Here is a 17,491-nt window from a genome sequence, read left to right as displayed (position 1 = left end):
CCCGCGCGCCTGAGCCCAGGCGCCGCGCGGTAAGACAGCCGAGCGGATTGCCCCAAGTTACGGAGGCGGGGACCGAGTTCGAAGGAGAAGCCGCTTGAAGAGCCAGGGCGCGAGAGTGCGGTCGCCTCCCATCCGCCGGACCTCCGGACCGTAAGTGCCCCGTGCGTCCCGCGCGCCGCCGCGGCTGTCACCCCGACTCCGCCCGTGGCTGCCGTCTGGGGGGTCTTCATGCAGCCGCGCCGAGCGTGCGGGCCGCCCCCGGGCGCCCCCTCCCCACTTTGGAAAGTTGGAGCCCACAGCGGGGTGGGGCCAGCCCAGTTAGTGCCCACCCACTTTGGTCCCTCCACCCCACCCCCGTGAGCGAAGCTTGACCTGCCGGGGGTGTGGTCAAACCTAACGTGGGAACTGCGTGCGGAAGGTGGGGTGTCCAGGAGGCTCCCCATCTGGCACCTGGGCTTCCTGACAAAAGACCCTGGTCCAAGTGACAGGGGATGGGGAGGGGGCTCAGAGAGCGGCCCCAGGAGAGACGGGGTGGGGGTGGGGGGAGACAGAGCTCCCACTCTGCCTCCTGGCTTGTTTTAGTCCCTGGCCCTGCCCCCCGGGCAAGGGGCGGTATTTCGCAGGTCAGCACGGTTAAGCGGTTTGGGGTGAAGTCTGCCCAGAGACTGGGGATGGTGGCTGCTCCACTCCCCGTGTGTGGGGATAGGGGCTTCAACGACCCTCCCTGGGGTCCCAACGGCCCTCGGTGCCTGGGGCGCAGCCCCGTGGCAATGATTACGCTCACACCCGTTGGGAACCGTCCATCTGCGTGCTGGGCAGGCCTGGAGCCAGGCTGTGGGAACGGCTCCGAGGGAGGTGTGAGCCGACGTGGAGGGACAGATGGCTGGAAATTCAGCCCTAGACGGGCTTACACGGAGCAGAAGGCAGTGGGGCTGGTGGCAAGCCACGCTCTGCGCTGCTGGGCTCTGAACACACAGCCCCAGGCTGTCCCTCCTTCCGGCCCCTGGGAGCTGTGTGTGTGTGCGCGCGCGGTCCCAGCAGCCACAGAGGAGTGGAGAGACCCCTGTAAGTGTGCACACACCTCCCCCAGAAAAATAACTGCATTCCCCACATTTGGACCTTGGCTGACTGACTGTAGGCCTGTTCCAGAGACTAGGGAGAAAAACATTTCCTTTGAGAAGAGACAAGACCCTATACTCCGTGTGAGGTGGTCTGGAAAACCTTCAGGCCCTGGTCTCTGGCCCCGTGGCCAGGATGCTGCTGCCTTATGTGGACGGGCATGCGTTTGCTCTCCTGGCCCCAGAGCTGGCCGGGGACAGCAGGGCAGCCACTGCGTGCCCTAGCTTTGCTCTTGCAAGTTCTTGCGAGGTTTGAGAAACTTCCTGGGGTTGGAGCCCGGAGGGGAGCGGTGGGCTGGGCTGAGAGAACCAGAGCTGGGTCCCAGCAAGGGCAGGGGCAGGAGGGCCCGTTTGCAGAGAGTGGGTGCTGTGACACGCATTTGCCCCACCCCCCTTCTGTCCTCTGGATGGGGGAAGCCAGGAGACTCCGTGCGGCCCGGGGAGGGAGAGGGCTCTGCCCCGTGCAGCCAACAAGCCCCTGTCCAGAGAGCCATGCTGGCCGGGGCTGGGCTGCCCCACCACTTGCGACACTGGAAGGGGAAAGGGAAGCAGAAATGCTTGAGCGGTAGGAACAGATGTGGCGCTCCGTGCTCCCCGAGAGCTAGACAGACGCAGGGCGGGAGGAGAAGATCAGGTTAGGACCAATTTTCTGGTGAAATCCGGCTTTCTCTGGAGGTGCCGTGATCTCCTGGTGACTGGGGAGAAGGGACAGGCCTGTGGGTGCTCCTGGCTGCTCACAAGGCCAGCCAGGGCTGGTAAGCTGCGGGATTTCGGCTGGACATCTCCCTGCGGGACCCTCCTGGGCCGCCGGGGGCTCTTCCCCCAGCCCCCTTTGGGACCTGGAGCTCCTCCTCTGTCACCGGGTTATCCGCGTAATTGAGTTACCACCTCCAGGAAATCTCTCTGATTTGGCCCCACATATTTTCGTTTCTGCATGACTGGAAGAAATTAATTTTCCTTCCTACGCAAGGATCTGGAGACGCCGGCAGGCTGGGCCACTAATCCGCAAGATCCAAGCCAGCAGGGCTGCCAGCACGGGAGGCCGGCTGCTCCAGCCCCGGGCGGGGTCTGCTCGAGGCCTTTCCCTGCCACCTTCTGGAACTGTCACGGGGCCGCCGGCTGGCTTTCCCCACCCTGCTGCCCCGTCTGTGGGTTGAGTTTGGGGCTGATTCATCCCCAGCCTCCCACGGCGCCAGGGTGTGCAGCGTGGTTGCTGAATTCTGTGGATCCCAGTTCCTTCTCTGAGTCATTGTATGTCTGTGTGCACACACACATGTGTTCGGAATCCCAAACATGGAAGAGCTCCGCAGCCCGTGTCCCCGACACATGGCGGAGAGCTGGCATGCAGTAGGTGCTTACTTAGTGCCTCTTCCGAGGAGGGGACTGGCATTTCTGTGGGGCAGCTCTGTCCCGCCCGCCGTGCAGCTCTTACCTGCGAGGGTACCTTGTCCTTGCTGGCAGCAGCCCCAGGGCGCCCTGCGCAGCTGTCACCCTCACACTCATGGAGTCTGCGTGACAACAAGCAAGGGTGTGGAACTTCATCTCCCTGACTCCCAGAGAGGTGCAGGCCTGTCAGGCCCACGAGGGGAGCCACGTCTGCCTGTTGGCCCTCGCTCCTTCCCCACATGGAGTCTCCAGCCGACAGCGTCTCCCCGGCTTTGGGCTCCCCCCACTGTACGCAGGCCTCCCTGTGCCCCTGGCCCTCGCACCGGCCTGACTGCCGACGTTGCTCCCATCCCTGACGGGAGTGGGAGCTGACTGCTGGGCGCTGACAAGTGGTTCATGTCCCACGTGTTAGACCCTCCCTTGGACAGGCACATGGGACACGGCAGTGACGGCCATCAGTGTGGCGCCCCTGGAGTCAGAGTTTACCCGGGCTCAGGGATGGGGAGGAGGAACACCTCTACCCTGTCTGGGTTACAGAAGCCCAGGGGCAGCCCCCTCCCCCACCCTGGGACCTTGGGGGAGGACAGGAGCTGGGAGGGGACATTTTCATCTGAGATCTTTTAGAAGCCCCTGGACACTGTGTGTCTGCTAGTAGGGGAGGGTTTGCAAACACAGTGAGGTGTAGCTAGGGTCACCTCCCAGGCCTGGGGCTGGGGTGGGGGAGGGGGCGTCCTGGACCCTGTGACTTGTACATGCAGGAGTGTGGTCTTGCTTTGATTCCACTTAACCGGAAAGAACCGGCCCCGTAACGTGTCCATCATCCACTGCTCAGGCACTGGCAGGTCATGGGGGAACCCCTGTGTCATGCGGGGCAGGGGCAGGACAGTAAGCAAGCAGGAGCAGCCGGAGCTCCCACTTAGGGCCCGCACGCCGGGCCAGGCTTTGCTTCCTGTCCTGTAACCTCACAACAAGCCTGCCAGTGGGTGCCCTTGCTGTCCCACTGCCCAGGCGGGGACATCGAGGACTAGGGGTTCACCAGAAGCAGGCAGGCAGGTGCTACGCTGTGCTGCTCCTGGGACTGACGGGGGACCGGCCCCTGGAACTTTCCAGAGTTGTGTGTGTGTGTCTGTCCCTTCACTGTCTGCACACAGGGCCGCTGTCCAGAGGGATAGAGTGGGGCCACTGTGTCCGGAGGGGCAGGGGGAGCCTGGAAACTTGGGATTGGTTGATGTCCGTCTGGGGTGCAGTCTTAGGGGCCAGAGCTCACTGGGGGCCGTTCAGAGGGGTTGGGCGAGGCCCCATGTCACAGTGTGGGGAGACCGGGTCTCTGGAGTCCCAGCCAGACTGGGCGGGTGCCATGATGTGGGTTTCAAGGAGCCAGTTGCCAGCTGAGTTGTCCTTCATCCTGGCAGCTCTCGGTCTCCCCAAGAGGACTGTTTGAGATGGCGAACCACATCTCCAAATCCTTTCCTGAGGTCATGACCCCGGACCTCTGGGCAAACAAGCAGGTCTGGTTCTATGTCCAAGGTTCCCCAAGGCTGGGACCCCCTTCAGGGGCTGATGAGGCTGTGTGGAAGGCAGGGGCTGCAGGAGGTGCCCTGGCCCCCCAGTGCTTGGAGGGCTGCCTTCAGCCAAGAGCACAAACGTGTGCAAGGGTTTTGGTGTCTGGAAACACATTCCCGGAGGGGAGACCGCCCTTGTAGCATCAGTGGGAAGACCCAGGCCAGGGCCTGGCATGCGGGGTGGAAACTCATGAGGTAACAGTGATAAATAATTGGTTCCCGGTTCCCACTTCTGAGCGCAGCTCGACCTGGGGCAGGGGGCAGACGGCAGGGCTGGAGCCTCAGACGTGCGCGAAGACACTTCCCACCGTATTGTTTGCAGCACGAAAACAGAAGCGAAGGCTTCTGCTTTTTGTAATTCCTGGGGCCTCACGGTGAGCCAGATGTCGCTGGTTAGGAACACAAAGATGCATTTGGCCGTAGTAAGGAAGATGTCTCTTCCTGCTCTGCTGTTCACCCACACGCTCCCAGCGGCCGCCCCGGTCCCGCTCGCAGCGTGTGCCCAGCGCGGCTATGCACCACCGGGAGCCAGGGCTGCCTCTGAGGCTGGGAGCCTGGCGGACGTGGCAGGAGGAGGTTTGGGGAGGATTCCAGGCACAGGCGCGTCCGTCTGTCTGCTGGGACAGAGGAAAGTTTTTGGCGGGGCCAGGGCAGAAGACCGGGGCTGGTGGGGAGCGTGCTTTGTGAGCTCCATGGCCCTGAACACGAGGCTGGTCCTGACCTGGGAGCACCCAGGAAAGCCAGGGTGAGGCAGTGGGGGAGGGATGGGCAGCACGCTGGCTTCTCTGAGTTCCGCTGCTTGGACTGGAATCCCAGCTCCCCTCCTAGTGGCTGTGAGAGAGACATCAGCAAATTCTCACCCTCTCTTGTCTCCAGTTTCAAGTGCAAAATGCAGTCCCATGGACTCCTTCCTCTTCAGATTGTGCTGAGGTGTGTTTGGCATGGGGTCCGACCTTGCTGAACACTGGCCTGTGGACGTGGCTGTCACGTTCCCGCCCTGGGGGGTACCCATTGCCATCCTGGTGTTCGCTGATGAGTGTGGGGACCAGGTGGCTGTGTGGAGGGTGAACCCTCGTTTGTCTCCTTCCCAGACAGCCCTGTGTGGGTGCTTACCCTCCCTGCATCTGTGTCTTGCAGCACAGCCCAGGCCCCACACTGCTGACCCTCTTCCCCACATATGGGGACACAAGCCCTGCTCCCTTTCCACTTCATGGAGGGGACACTGAAGCTGACATCAGCATGTTCCGTGGCTACTTGGTGGCAGAGGTGGGATTCCAATTTGGGAACCCAGGTCACCTGACTCTGGAACCCCCCGTGTCTCTGCCCCTCCAGGGTCCCCCAACAGCTGGGGATGGGGACTCTCCCCAGGCCTTAGGATCCCACGTCCCCCTTCTTCCTCTGGCTTCCCCCCCTGCAGCCCTGTGCAGCCTCAGCAGCCCAGCCTAGACCCTTCCCTGACGGCATCCCCTGCTCCTGAGAGGTCACAGCACGTCCTGCCAGCCCTGGGCAGAGGGCACCTTTCTGCACCTGAGTTTGGCTGTGTCCTGGGTGGAAGGAAGAGGAGGCATGTGTGCTGCTGATAGAGTGGACATCCACGGAGGGCATAGCCATGGGTCTGGCGGGGTGGCCCTCCTGCCGTCTTAGAGACCGTGTCCTTCTGAGCATCCGGGGCTGGGCCGTGCCAGTCATTCCACAGGGGCTGCTGTGCTGGTCCTGCCAGGCTCTGGCGTGCAGGCAGGGAGCAGGGTGGACGCCGCCAGCTGTGGGGTGGCCATCTGGTGTGACCACCCCCCCCCGCCGGTCACGCCCCTCTGAGCCTCCTGTCCTGTCTGTCATGCACCTCAGAGCTGGTGGGACGCCCTGCAGAGGCTGCTTGCTCCCGCCGTTTACACGGGAAGCGCGCCCTCTTGTGGCGGCTCGGGGTGGGGGTGGGGGTCTGGGCTGAGACCCTCTCCACCCGCCTGTGGTCTGATGCGGCGTGGAGAGTCGCGGTCACCAAGATGTGGCCTCTCTGGGTGCCTCACGGAAGTTTGGCGTTTCATCTGCTTATTCCGAGTGATCCGAGGGAGAGGGTCGACTTCCCGCGCGCGTCTGGGCCCCGGAGGTCGGCGTGGTGAAGGGCAGCTCCTCTCAGGAAGCATTGGCTCGCGCCAGCCTCGGTGGGCTCCAAGCTGCACCCAGCACCCACGAGCAAAGCAGACACGGCCACGACGGGAGGGGGCCGTGCACAGTGATTTAGACTGTGGCCGTTGCGTGGAAAACTGGCGCAATTTCAGTCATGGGTCTCATTGAAGCGAATGTACCCAAAATGTTGTCTTTCCACACTGCAATTGGTTTTTTAAATTATTGAGCTTCTCTTAAAAAGACTTTGAAATTCTGTGTGCGTTTTACATGCTGCGCACTTCATTTCTGAGCAGCCACGTTGGCCGGCTCATGGCTGCTGTGTCAGACGGAACAGGGCAGAGGGCACAGGGAATTCCCAGATGACCAACAGATGAGGACTGCCCGCACTGTGCAGCGTGACGTTGCGGACAACCCCATGGAAGTGGCAGGCACCAGACGTGGGAGGAGGGGCTCCAGGCAGGGGGAGGCTAGGTGGTGGAACCAGAGGGCAGGACCCTGGGGCACAGTGGACACAGAGGGGACTTTTTTTGTCCCGGGAGTCACAGAGGCCCAAGGAAGCCCCCTGAGCCTGGCTGCATCGGGTGGGGGCTGGTCAGATGTGCATTTTGAGAAGGCCATCCAGGGCAGAACATGGGGAGACAGGGAGGCAATGTCCAGACGCAGGGCTCGGGCGGGGGCGCGGTAGTCAGGGTCGGACTGCTAAGGGAGGCATCCAGAGCCACCCTGAGTCCTGGTCAGTCTCCAGAGAGTGTATGTGTCCAGAAGAAGCTGCAGCCGCTACCCCTTGCCCTGCGGGTCTTATCTGGAGCTCCCAGCGTCAGACCAGAGAGCCCTTCTGTCCCGCAGTCAGCCTGTCGGCGGGAACATGGCAGCCCAGGGTGCTTCTTGTCGAGCAAGGCCTACTTCTCAACCACTTACACTTCCCTCTTTGCCTGATGAGGAATGGGGGGAGGGCCCTGTCGAGATGGGGGAGGTGACCAGCCAGAAGGGGAGTAGCTCACTCCATGGACCGTGACTGAATTGTCCCCCTAAAGGAGTCCTTGTGTGTATGAGTGTGTGAATGAGAGTGTGTAATATGTGTGTGCAGGTGTGAAAACGAGGCCGGATAGCCTTCTGGCTATCCAGAAGGCGGCTGCCCTGGGGCACTCATGGGGAGCCCAAGGGCTGGCCTATGTGTCCAGAAGGAGTGACTGCCACAGCCATGTGTGTCAGCGTCCGGCCCCCAGCTGGCCTTTCCGGCCCAACTGCACTGCAGCACCTGGGAACTGTGTATAAAATGTCCCCAGACTCAGGTGGGGACCGACTCACAACTCTGAAAGGCCAGCTCCAGCCAGGGCCCCACAAACCGGAGACCAAAGTCAGTGTCCACTGAGAGGTCTAGTAGAGGACTCAGAGATGAGACTTTATCCCCAGGACACCTGTCACCACACATCTACTGGACTGTCCCAGGACACCTGTACTACCATCTACATGGACTGTCCCGGGATGCCTGTCACTACACATCTACATGGACTGTCCCGGGACGCCTGTCACTACACATCTACTGGACTGTCCCAGGACGCCTGTCACTACCATCTACATGGACTGTCCCAGGACATCTGTACTACCATCTACATGGACTGTCCCGGGACACCTGTCACTACCATCTACATGGACTGTCTCGGGACACCTGTACTACCATCTACATGGACTGTCCTGGGACACCTGTCACTACCATCTACATGGACTGTCTCGGGACGCCTGTCACTACCATCTACATGGATTGTCCCGGGACGCCTGTCACTACACATCTACGTGGACTGTCCTGGGACACCTGTCACTACACATCTACATGGACTGTCTAGGGACGCCTGTCACTACCATCTACATGGACTGTCCCGGGACGCCTGTCACTACCATCTACATGGACTGTCCCGGGACGCCTGTCACTACACATCTAATGGACTGTCCCGGGACGCCTGTCACTACACATCTAATGGACTGTCCTGGGACGCCTGTCACTACCATCTACATGGACTGTCTCGGGACGCCTGTCACTACCATCTACATGGACTGTCCCGGGACACCTGTACTACCATCTACATGGACTGTCCCGGAACGCCTGTCACTACACATCTAATGGACTCTCCTGGGATGCCTGTCACTACCATCTACATGGACTGTCTGGACACCTGTCACTACACACCTACATGGACTGTCCCGGGACGCCTGTCACTACCATCTACATGGACTCTCCCGGGACGCCTGTCACCACCACCTACATGGACTGTCCCGGGACACCTGTCACTACCACCTACATGGACTGTCCCGGAACGCCTGTCACCACCACCTACATGGACTGTCCTCGGACGCCTGTCACTACCATCTACATGGACTGTCTCAGGACGCCTGTCACCACCATCTACATGGACTGTCCCGGAACGCCTGTCACCTCCACCTACATGGACTGTCCAGGGACGCCTGTCACTACCATCTACATGGACTGTCTCGGGACGCCTGTCACTACACATCTACATGGACTGTCCCGGAATGCCTGTCACCACCACCTACATGGACTTTCTCGGGACGCCTGTCACTACCATCTACATGGACTGTCTCAGGACACCTGTCACTACACATCTAATGGACTGTCCCGGGACGCCTGTCACTACACATCTAATGGACTGTCTCGGGACACCTGTCACTACATATCTAATGGACTGTCCCAGGACACTACATATCTAATGGACTGTCCCAGGATGGTCTGTCAGTACACATCTGTATGGACTGTGCCAGGACACCTGTCACTACCGTCTATGTGGACTGTCTCAGACACCTGTCACTACACATCTAATGGACTGTCCTAGGATGTCTGTCAGTACACATCTATATGGACTGTCCCAGGACACCTGTCACTACCGTCTACGTGGACTGTCTCAGACACCTGTCACTACACATCTAATGGACTGTCCCAGGACACCTGTCAGCATATCCATATGGACTGTCCCAGGACACCTGTCACTACCATCTACATGGATATCCCAGGACGCTTGTCACTACTGTCTACATGGACTGTCCCAGGACAACTGTCAGCCTATCTGTATGGACTGTCCCAGGACGCCTGTCACCACACTGCCCACACACTAGTTCTCACTCAATGTATTGTGTGGCCTGGTCCTTCAGGCTCCTCTCTATCCATGTGAAACCTCCTTTTCTGCATTTCATCAATCCTGGTAGTTAAATACCTGGTCGAGGGACCCAGCACAGCGCCTGGCCCTGTCATCTGGTGTAGGCACAATTTCTCTTTCCGAGTCAAGGTCATGGTTTGTACAGTGTCAGGGGCTTTGAGGTTGAGGACACAGGTCAGGGGATGGCTGGGTACTGGACTTGACCTGCACTCTAACGTGTGTGGGGGGGGCTTTGTATCTGATTCTCAAAGAGGCTGAGACCCCTGAAGATGCTGCCTGGACCCCTTCCCCGTCTGGTAAGCCTCACGTCACAAAGGCCTTCAGCCCAATTAGACCCCTGGGGCATGCCTACATATATGGGGTGTGGGAAACATGGAGGTAGACCCCCATGTCACCCACCTACCCAGGCCTGGCCTCTACCGTCCTCATTCCCAATACCAGCAGCCCCAGGGGAGGGCCAGAGTTGGGGTCAACAAGGGCACAGAGCCTGGGAAGAGGGAGGCTGTGGTCCTTCCACATTTGAACTGCTGGATGGTCAGGCCATGGCCACCGAGAAAGGAAGGTCCACCTGGCCCCTGTCACACTCCCATGACTCTCAGGCTCAGCCCGCGCTCCTGACGCTCTGCTATTAGCAGTGTAAAGACAGGCTGCTGGAAGGAGGAAGTGGGGAAGTCACATCCTGCCTGGCCTCAGTCTCCCCACTAGGTTTTGTTTTTTTTAATTGTGGTAAAATACACAGGGCATAAAATTCATCACCTTAGCCGTTTCTCAGGGTCAGGTCAGGGGCATGAGCACATTCACGTTGTTGTACAACCACCACGCCATCCACTTCCAGAACTTTCTCATCTCCCCTCACCGGAGCTCCGCCTGTCCCCAGCCCCGCCGTCCCCCCATCCGTTTCTGTCTCTATGGATCTGACTCTCCTGGGGACCTTGTGTAAGTGGCATCTTACAGTGCTGGTCTTTCTGAGACGGGCTTACCTCACTCAGCAGCGTGCCCTGTAGGTCCACCCAGGCCATAGCTGGTGTCCAAAGAGCTTTCCTCGTGACGGCCGAGTAACATTCCACCTCGTGGAGGGACCACATCTGTTTACCATTCCTCTGCCGATGGACCCTTGAGCTGCTTCTGTCCTTTGGCTGTTGAGACCAATGCTGATGTGAACGTGGGGCACAGACATCTCTTGGAGACCTGCTTTCACTCCTCTAGTCTGTATACCTACACGTGGCATTTCTGGGTCTAACGCTTGTGCTATATTTAACGTTTGGAAGAGCTGCCCTGCCACACCTCTGTGGCACTTAGCGCGTTCACACTGTCGTGCAACCATCACCACCATCCAGCTCCCAGCTGTGTCATGCCCCCAAAGAGACCCTGTCCCCACTAGGATTCGCTGCCACCCCCTCCGTCCAGTCCCGAGGACGACAAATCTGCTCCCATCTCAGTGGACTGGATTGTGTGCCCTGTGGCCTCTGTGGCCGGCTGCTGTCCCTTGCCCACTGTGCTCGGGGTTTGCACATGCAGTCACCTCTGTCACACGTCACTCCTCGGAACGAACAATGCTGGCCACTGGTAGACACACCTGTGCGCCCGCCATTCGCGCATGGGCCCCGGGTGGTTTCTACCTCTCGCTGTGGCAGGTCCTGTGCCGTGTACATTCATGGGTGTGTTTTGTGGGGCGTGTGTTTCAGTTCTCTTGGATGCACACTGAGGAAAGGGATGGCTGGGCCACGTGGCCACATAGGGTTAACCCCTCCCCTGGGTTCTGAGGGACGAATTTATAGGAAGAGCTGTTTGAACAGGGCGGCCAGTCAGCCCACCTGCTGTGACCACCGTATCCAACTCCACCATTTCCCCAACCCCAAGTCTCTGCTTTCCAGCCTCGTGTGCTTGGAGGCCACGGAGGGAGGCAGCCTGGTGTCAGCTGGGGGCATGTGTCATCAGCCAAACTCCCTCCTATGCCATTTCTCAGGGAGGTCCCGGCAGAAGTACCGGTGGACCCTCCGCTCCCCCAGCCGGCCTGGACGCAGGGCGGAGTTCAGACACCCGGGTCCTGGCCGGGATGCAGTTAATCCCTCCCCATTTCTCCAAATTGGAAGACAGGGAGCTCTCTTGTGCCGCAGAAATCCAGTCCCTCCCTCCTGCCCTGACCTCCCACGACAGGGTTTGCATGCGAGCTCCAGGGGACCCCCCCCACTCAGGCACACCCGGGAAACTCCCCGGCAGGCGTCACTGCTCTGGGACAGCGTGGAGCCACGTGGCGTGGGGCCGGGACACATCAGCACTTCGATCATCAGGGTCAGGTGGGACTTGCTCATTCTTTTGACAAGTCACGATTGAGCGCCTACTGTGCGCTGGGCACTGGTCCAGAGTCAAGCAGACAGACTGCTCCCCGCATGGGGCTGCTACTCTCTGGAGGGAGAGGAGGGAAACAGGCAATAAATGAAGGAGACAAGGGATGTTTTCTCCTCCGAGGGCTGCAGGGAGGGCCTCAGGCCAGGTGGAGGTTGCTGCCCGGGCCAGGTCAGGCTTCTCTGGTAGAGGGACACTCGGCGGAGGCCAGCATGGGGACTGACATTGGGGTCAGCCAGCACAAAGGCCCTGAGGCAGGAGCATGCCCTGCACACGTGAGGACCAGCCGGGGGACGCGTGGGTGGAGCTGTGCGTGGGAGGGGGCCGGGGGGACAGAAGCCTGGCGTGGGAGCTGCCCTGCAGGCACAGAGTGGCCAGTCAGAGGCGGCATTAATACTAAGGCGTGAAAACAAGTATGCTTCCCGTGAGCCCGGCTTTGCTTGGGAGCGCCCACAGGAGGTCCTGTGGCCCCGTGGGGGTCTGCCTGAGTCCCCCCCTCATGACCACACTGTAGTGTGGAAGGGATCTGAGAAAGACCCTGCACAGACCTGCACCTCCCCAGGCCCACGGACCTCCCGGCACACGCGTGGCTTGTGGGCCCAACGGGGACCCTTCAGCGTAAGCAAAACCCCTCTGTGGGGCAGCCACAGGGAGAAACCACAGCCCCCAGGACCAGTCCCACCAGTCCTTCCTAAATAAAGCTCTTTGGCTGACCGCAGGCCACCGGTCTTGTTAGGACGCACGGCAAACCTCTGCGTCGGAACGTTTCCCAGGGCTTGGCTCGGTGCCCGCCACACAGTGGGAGGACGTGGGGTTTGGCGGGGGGGGTTGCTTGTCTCTGAAACCGGCAGGGCTGTGGGTGGTAGACCAGTGTTCAGAGAGCAGGTGGCCCGCGTGGCCCTCGGAGGGAGAGGTCTGTCTAGCTCCGTGTCGGGAGAGGAGCTTGTTTAAATAGCCCTGAGCCCAGAGGATGCTGTGCCGGCCGGCCGGGGCCTCGGGCGCACGGCAGCGCTGGTCAGACCCGGGGCTCAGGGTGCCTGCGAACGCAGTACAGTCTTTCCCATTTCACACCGGGGGAGAGGGGGTCTGGCCTCCCCACCCGAGGAGCAGGACTGCTGGTGAGGGTGGGGCATGGGGGCTTCTGGAGGCTGAGACCCTTGTCTTTCTACCCACGGCCCTTCTCCCCCTCTCTTTAAAGTAAGTCGTCACGGAAATTGTCACTGTGCCCAAAGTGTGTGATGCGGGGCCCAGCCCGAGGGCTCACAGGAGACGGGCGCCTCGGCCCCAGGAACCCAGGGCAGCTCTGGAGCCGGCAGACGGATGCGTGCCAGACCCCACACCTGCCATAGGGGTGTTCTGCCGGGCTGGAGGGGAAGCCCTGGGCCCGTGGCGGGGCCTCGGGCATGTGCCTACCTCTCTGAGCCCAGGATTTCCCTGCTGCCCAAAGGGAGACGTCCTCCACCAGCCTCGGAAGCCGCCCCTGCAGAAAATCCCCCGGGGGCTGTTTTGACTAGGCAGGAACCTACCCCAGATCCCCTCAAGTTTCTGTGAGACCATTTGGTGGAATGAGTCAAACATGCAGAAGGTTCCCGCTCAGGAGGGAGGCTGCGAGCCGGGTCTCCTCTCTCGCCTCCCCCAGCACAGCTGCTAGCGCGGCTGCACCAGCTCCAGGCCCATCTGCCCGCCTGGCGCCTTCCCAGGGCTGGGGGAGGGGCCGGGGCAGCGCTGCAGAGAGACCCTCTGCCCGCGGTGCCCTCGTCCCCGTTGTCCCGGGGTCAGGGGAGTGCGAACGCCAGCACCCAGGCTCCTGCCCTCTTTGCGCCGCTTGGGGCTGGTGAGGGTGTGGCACCGAACCCTGGGCTTGACCCCAGTGAGTGCCCACTGACCGGTGGCTTCTTGGTCTCCCGGGACCGTCCCTCTGTTATAACAGTCGCCCCGCTGCCTGTCTTAGCCGTGGGATGTGGACAGTGGGATTCTGCACCTCGGAGCAGCCCCTCTTTCAGGTTTCAGGCAAGGTCAGCCTCCCCGAATTTGTTCTGACAGAGAGGGTAAGTCTTGCCCCAAAGTCTCTGGGGTTAAACCCCGGGGCGCGGCCCTCTCGGGAGTGCGCATGGAGTCCCTGCCCTTGACCCTGCACCTGTGCCCAGGGAGAGGGTCTTCTTCCGGCGGTTGTCTCCACAGCCAACCGCGATCAGTGGGTGTCTGGGCTCCTCCCCACGACGGGGTGAGGCCCCCACTTCTGGACCAGCCACAGCTAGCAGTGCTGCCAGGGAGGGACAGGCCTTGGGGATGGACTCTGCTTCCTGGCTGCCCTTCAGAGAGCTGCTGGGCATCGAGACGGGCTCAGGCTCTGTGCAAGTGGGCTGGCGTCCGTGCTCGAAAGTAGGACTCCCCTCGTCAGGACCCAGCGGCCACCCCACGTGCTGTAGGGAGCCCCCCGCCCCCAAACAACTTCACTGCTATTCCATGCATTTTATTGCTCACCTTAGTTAGAAGGCCCCAGAGCAATGGCCCAGGTCCTTACGATGGCTGGTGGGTATGGGAAGGAAACGTATGTTGCAGATGGTCTAAAGGAGACCTTCACCCTGGGCTGAGGTCTGAGGGTGCAAGTCCCATGGGCAGCATAAAAGGCGGGTCCTAAGAAATGGGGTCTTGGCCCCCAGTGCCTCAGGAAAGCACCAGATAGCACACAGGAGGTCGGCCTGGTGGCCTGCCTGGAAGGGGAGGCAAGCAGGAAGCGAAAGGCAGAGAGACCTGTAAGACAGCCCAGCTTCCTCAGGCGAAGGGAGGCGAGAGCCCTCCATCTCTCAGGGAAATGCTGAGGCCATGCCGAGCAAAGGGACAAGCGCACAGCCCGTGGCTAGGAGGCAGACATTTGCTGGACTTCAAACCCCAAGATTGTACCCACCCCCTCCCCAGCTGCTGCATGTCCGGGGCATTCTGTGAGGCTCCTGTAGGTTTCCCCACCCCATTTCCCAAACTGGGGAGACCTGGGATATTTGGAGGAACGAGGTTGGGGCCTGTGTGGAGCTGCTCTGTCTGGGTCATAACCCCAGCTCTGTCCTTCTTAGCTGTGTGCCTCGAGCAGTTACTTAACCTCTCTTTGCCCCTGGAAGAAGTAATACGTTGTAAGTTTTCCTTATGGTTATTAAACAACAGAACAACCTCACAGGCTATCGGAGGGATTACACTCAGCATTGGCTGTGTCCCTGTCCTCCCTCCAAGGGTGGGACAGGATTCCCGGAAGCGGCTTGTCACCAGCGTCTCAGGGCTGCCAGCTGGGACCCAGCTTTAGAAGGCATTTGCCCCTGGGGATGGCCTGTCCGTTTGTGTAATGCTGACCCACCCCCAGAGAAGGCTCCCCAGTGCAGGCAGCCCCCTGAGCAGGCACCCACAGATAATAGGATAGGCAGAATGTTCTAGAACACTGTGAGCATCAGGTTTCCCACCTGTGGAGCGAGGCGTGGACTGGAGCCTCCCGTGCCAATACACGGAGAGCTGGCCCCTCCAGCCACTCCGATGCCCAGGGCAGACATGGCTACTGGATCGTGGCCCTCCCTCCCTTTGAGTTGGCCTGGAGCCCCCAGCTTCTCTTTCTCATGAGCGGTCCTGGTGCCCACTGCTTGGCTGGATTTGGCATGCGGGTGGAGACCTGTGGGCCCCTCAGCTTGGACAGGCTCTGAGAGCCAGCCAGCTCTGACCATCCCAGCATCTACAAACCAGAAAATCTGGGGGGAGGGATGGGGCCACGTTTGACACCCACGTGCATCTGGGGGAGGGGGCGCCGTTCTGGGTGGAGCAGGGGACCTTGAGGGGCCCCAGGAAAGAGAGAGCCAGGCGTGGCTGTGGGACGTAGGCCGCGCAGCAGTCCTGGGTCTGAGCCCTCCCCGCGGGTATGAGCCCCAGGGCCTTGGACGGGCTGTGTCCTCCCCAGTCTCCATGTCACTGCAGTGTCATGCATCCTTGGCATGTGTCCCAGAGCACCCCCTGCACGCGCGGGGCTGGGCAGCGAAGCAGGCGGAGGCTGTGGAGGGGATGGTAGCAAGGGCTGGCCAGGAGTCGGGCAGAGCTCCCCACGAGGCGACTCCGAGCGGGCTCTGGGCTCCAGGCTCCGGGTTCCGGGCTCCAGCTAGGCAGGCATAAGACAAGCGTCCTAAACCAGCGGCTAGTTCCCATCCCCTGAGCCAGGCCTTCCTGGGTGAGATCCAGACCTCCATCCCTCAGGCCGCCTCCCTCCCCCAGCAAAATGGGGCCCAGATGTGAGCCCCTCCTTCCTCCCCAGTGATGGGGCAGAGTCCTGGGGCTGGGGGACAGCCTGGGGGGCAGGAGGGTGGTGAGGACCGAGGGCATGCAGGGGGGCTGCACCTTCCTTGTTGAGAGCGGGGGGCCCTGGGAAGAGGTGCCCACTCGCCAGCCCCGGATCGGGGAATCCCGGCTGGCGCCGTGCCACCACCTCCCTGCCACCCTCATCCACCAGGAGCCAGATACATTTCGGATCCTTGCCAAGCTGGGGGAGGGCCCGCACTCGGCTTCCCCTACTCCCAGCCGTCCTTTCTGCTGCCTGCGTGTAATTAACAGAGTAATTAAAAACAGGATGAGTTAATTGGTATTCATTTATGTGGCAGATGTTTTTAATTGAGGCAGGAAACAATTTACCTGTTTACATAAACAATGGCAAAGCCAGGCTTGTAAAACACATTTTTAAAAATATTTTCCTCCCCCTTCCTAAAAAGAATTGAAATCACTTGGTCTCCCCTGTGCCTCGGTGTGCGAGCGGAGCAGGCCCCGCCTCGAGGGAGGCCTGGCGGGGAGAGGCGCTGAGGCTCCTGCCAAGAGGAAACATCTGTTTAAAAGGTTTGCTTCCAGAAGACGCTGTTTTCTTCAAATTCAGAGAAAGGAGGTGTTGTTCCCAGGTCATGGGGACACTGGCTCCCGGTGGCGCCTCCCTAGGTGGCCCTGGGGAGCAGGGGACCCCGTCCGGTCCCAGCAGAAGGTGGGCAGGCAGGTGTGGCTCCCCTCTGGGTTTGCACCTGCTGTTCTGGCGGCCGGGCGGTGGGAGGTGGGGCTGTGCCTCCAACTTGGGCACTGTGCACCACATTCAGGAACACGAAAGTCCAGATTCGGTTCCCCGTCACGCGGCCTCCTTGCTCGCGGTGCCCATGACGCACAGCCCTAGAACCTTCCACTGTCACAGGAGCTCTCAGCAAAGAAGGGGGTGCGCCGCGGGCCCCGCGTGTGCTGGGGGACAGCGGGGTCGAGGGCAGGACAGATGAGCCAGTGCGCGTGGAGAGCGCCCAGGGGCGCCTTCGCGGGAGCAAGTGTTGGGGCACCTGCATGTTTACAGGTTGGTCCTAAGTGGGCGCTGACTGTATGCCTGGCGGCTGCGGCACACCAGAGCCATGCTTATTTTTGCTCGGATCCCGTTAACTCTCCGAGGAAGAGTGACTTGTCCTCTGCCTGCAGGCGTCCACGTGAGGAGGTCGAGGCCCCGCGGCCTGAGCGCGGCCTCCAGCTCGTCTCCGGAAAAAAAGCCCACGACCCCAGTGGAGAAAGCCTGGGTGTCGAACGGTGTGACTTGTGGGTGCCCATGCTTGCCTTTTCCTGGAGGGTAAACACAGGCAGGATTCCATGTCCACAGAAATATCTGGAAACAGCTGGAGGGCCGCACAAGGACAGTGCACTGTGGCTTCCTCTGGGAGGGGACCCCTTTCCGCGTCCCTGTGTCCTTGCTGGTGGAGGGCTGCGGGAGCAGGGTTTCCCTACCTGCCGATGGCAACCCACCTGGCGC

The 17,491-nt window shown here is 60.8% G+C and overlaps 1 protein-coding gene across 8 annotated transcripts in view; it reads left to right on the top strand.

Annotated features, from left to right (window-relative positions):
* Positions 1-17,491, top strand: part of CBFA2T3 (CBFA2/RUNX1 partner transcriptional co-repressor 3) — an 84,399-nt gene that overhangs the window by 30,434 nt on the left and 36,474 nt on the right. The window contains exon 1 of one of the 8 annotated variants that reach the window (XM_034672627.1): positions 8-150. The exons of 6 other annotated variants lie outside the window; for them this stretch is intronic. The gene's annotated coding sequence lies outside the window, so the exon portion shown is untranslated. Of the gene's footprint in view, positions 1-7; positions 151-17,491 lie in introns of those variants that run through there. One more of the 8 variants, XM_034672626.1, reaches the window with a different exon arrangement.

This window comes from Ailuropoda melanoleuca, chromosome 12 (genome assembly GCF_002007445.2).
Source record: "Ailuropoda melanoleuca isolate Jingjing chromosome 12, ASM200744v2, whole genome shotgun sequence".
In the NCBI taxonomy this organism is placed as follows: domain Eukaryota; kingdom Metazoa; phylum Chordata; class Mammalia; order Carnivora; family Ursidae; genus Ailuropoda; species Ailuropoda melanoleuca.
Note: the sequence above shows the minus strand (reverse complement) of the source record. Positions and strands in the feature narration are given on the sequence as shown.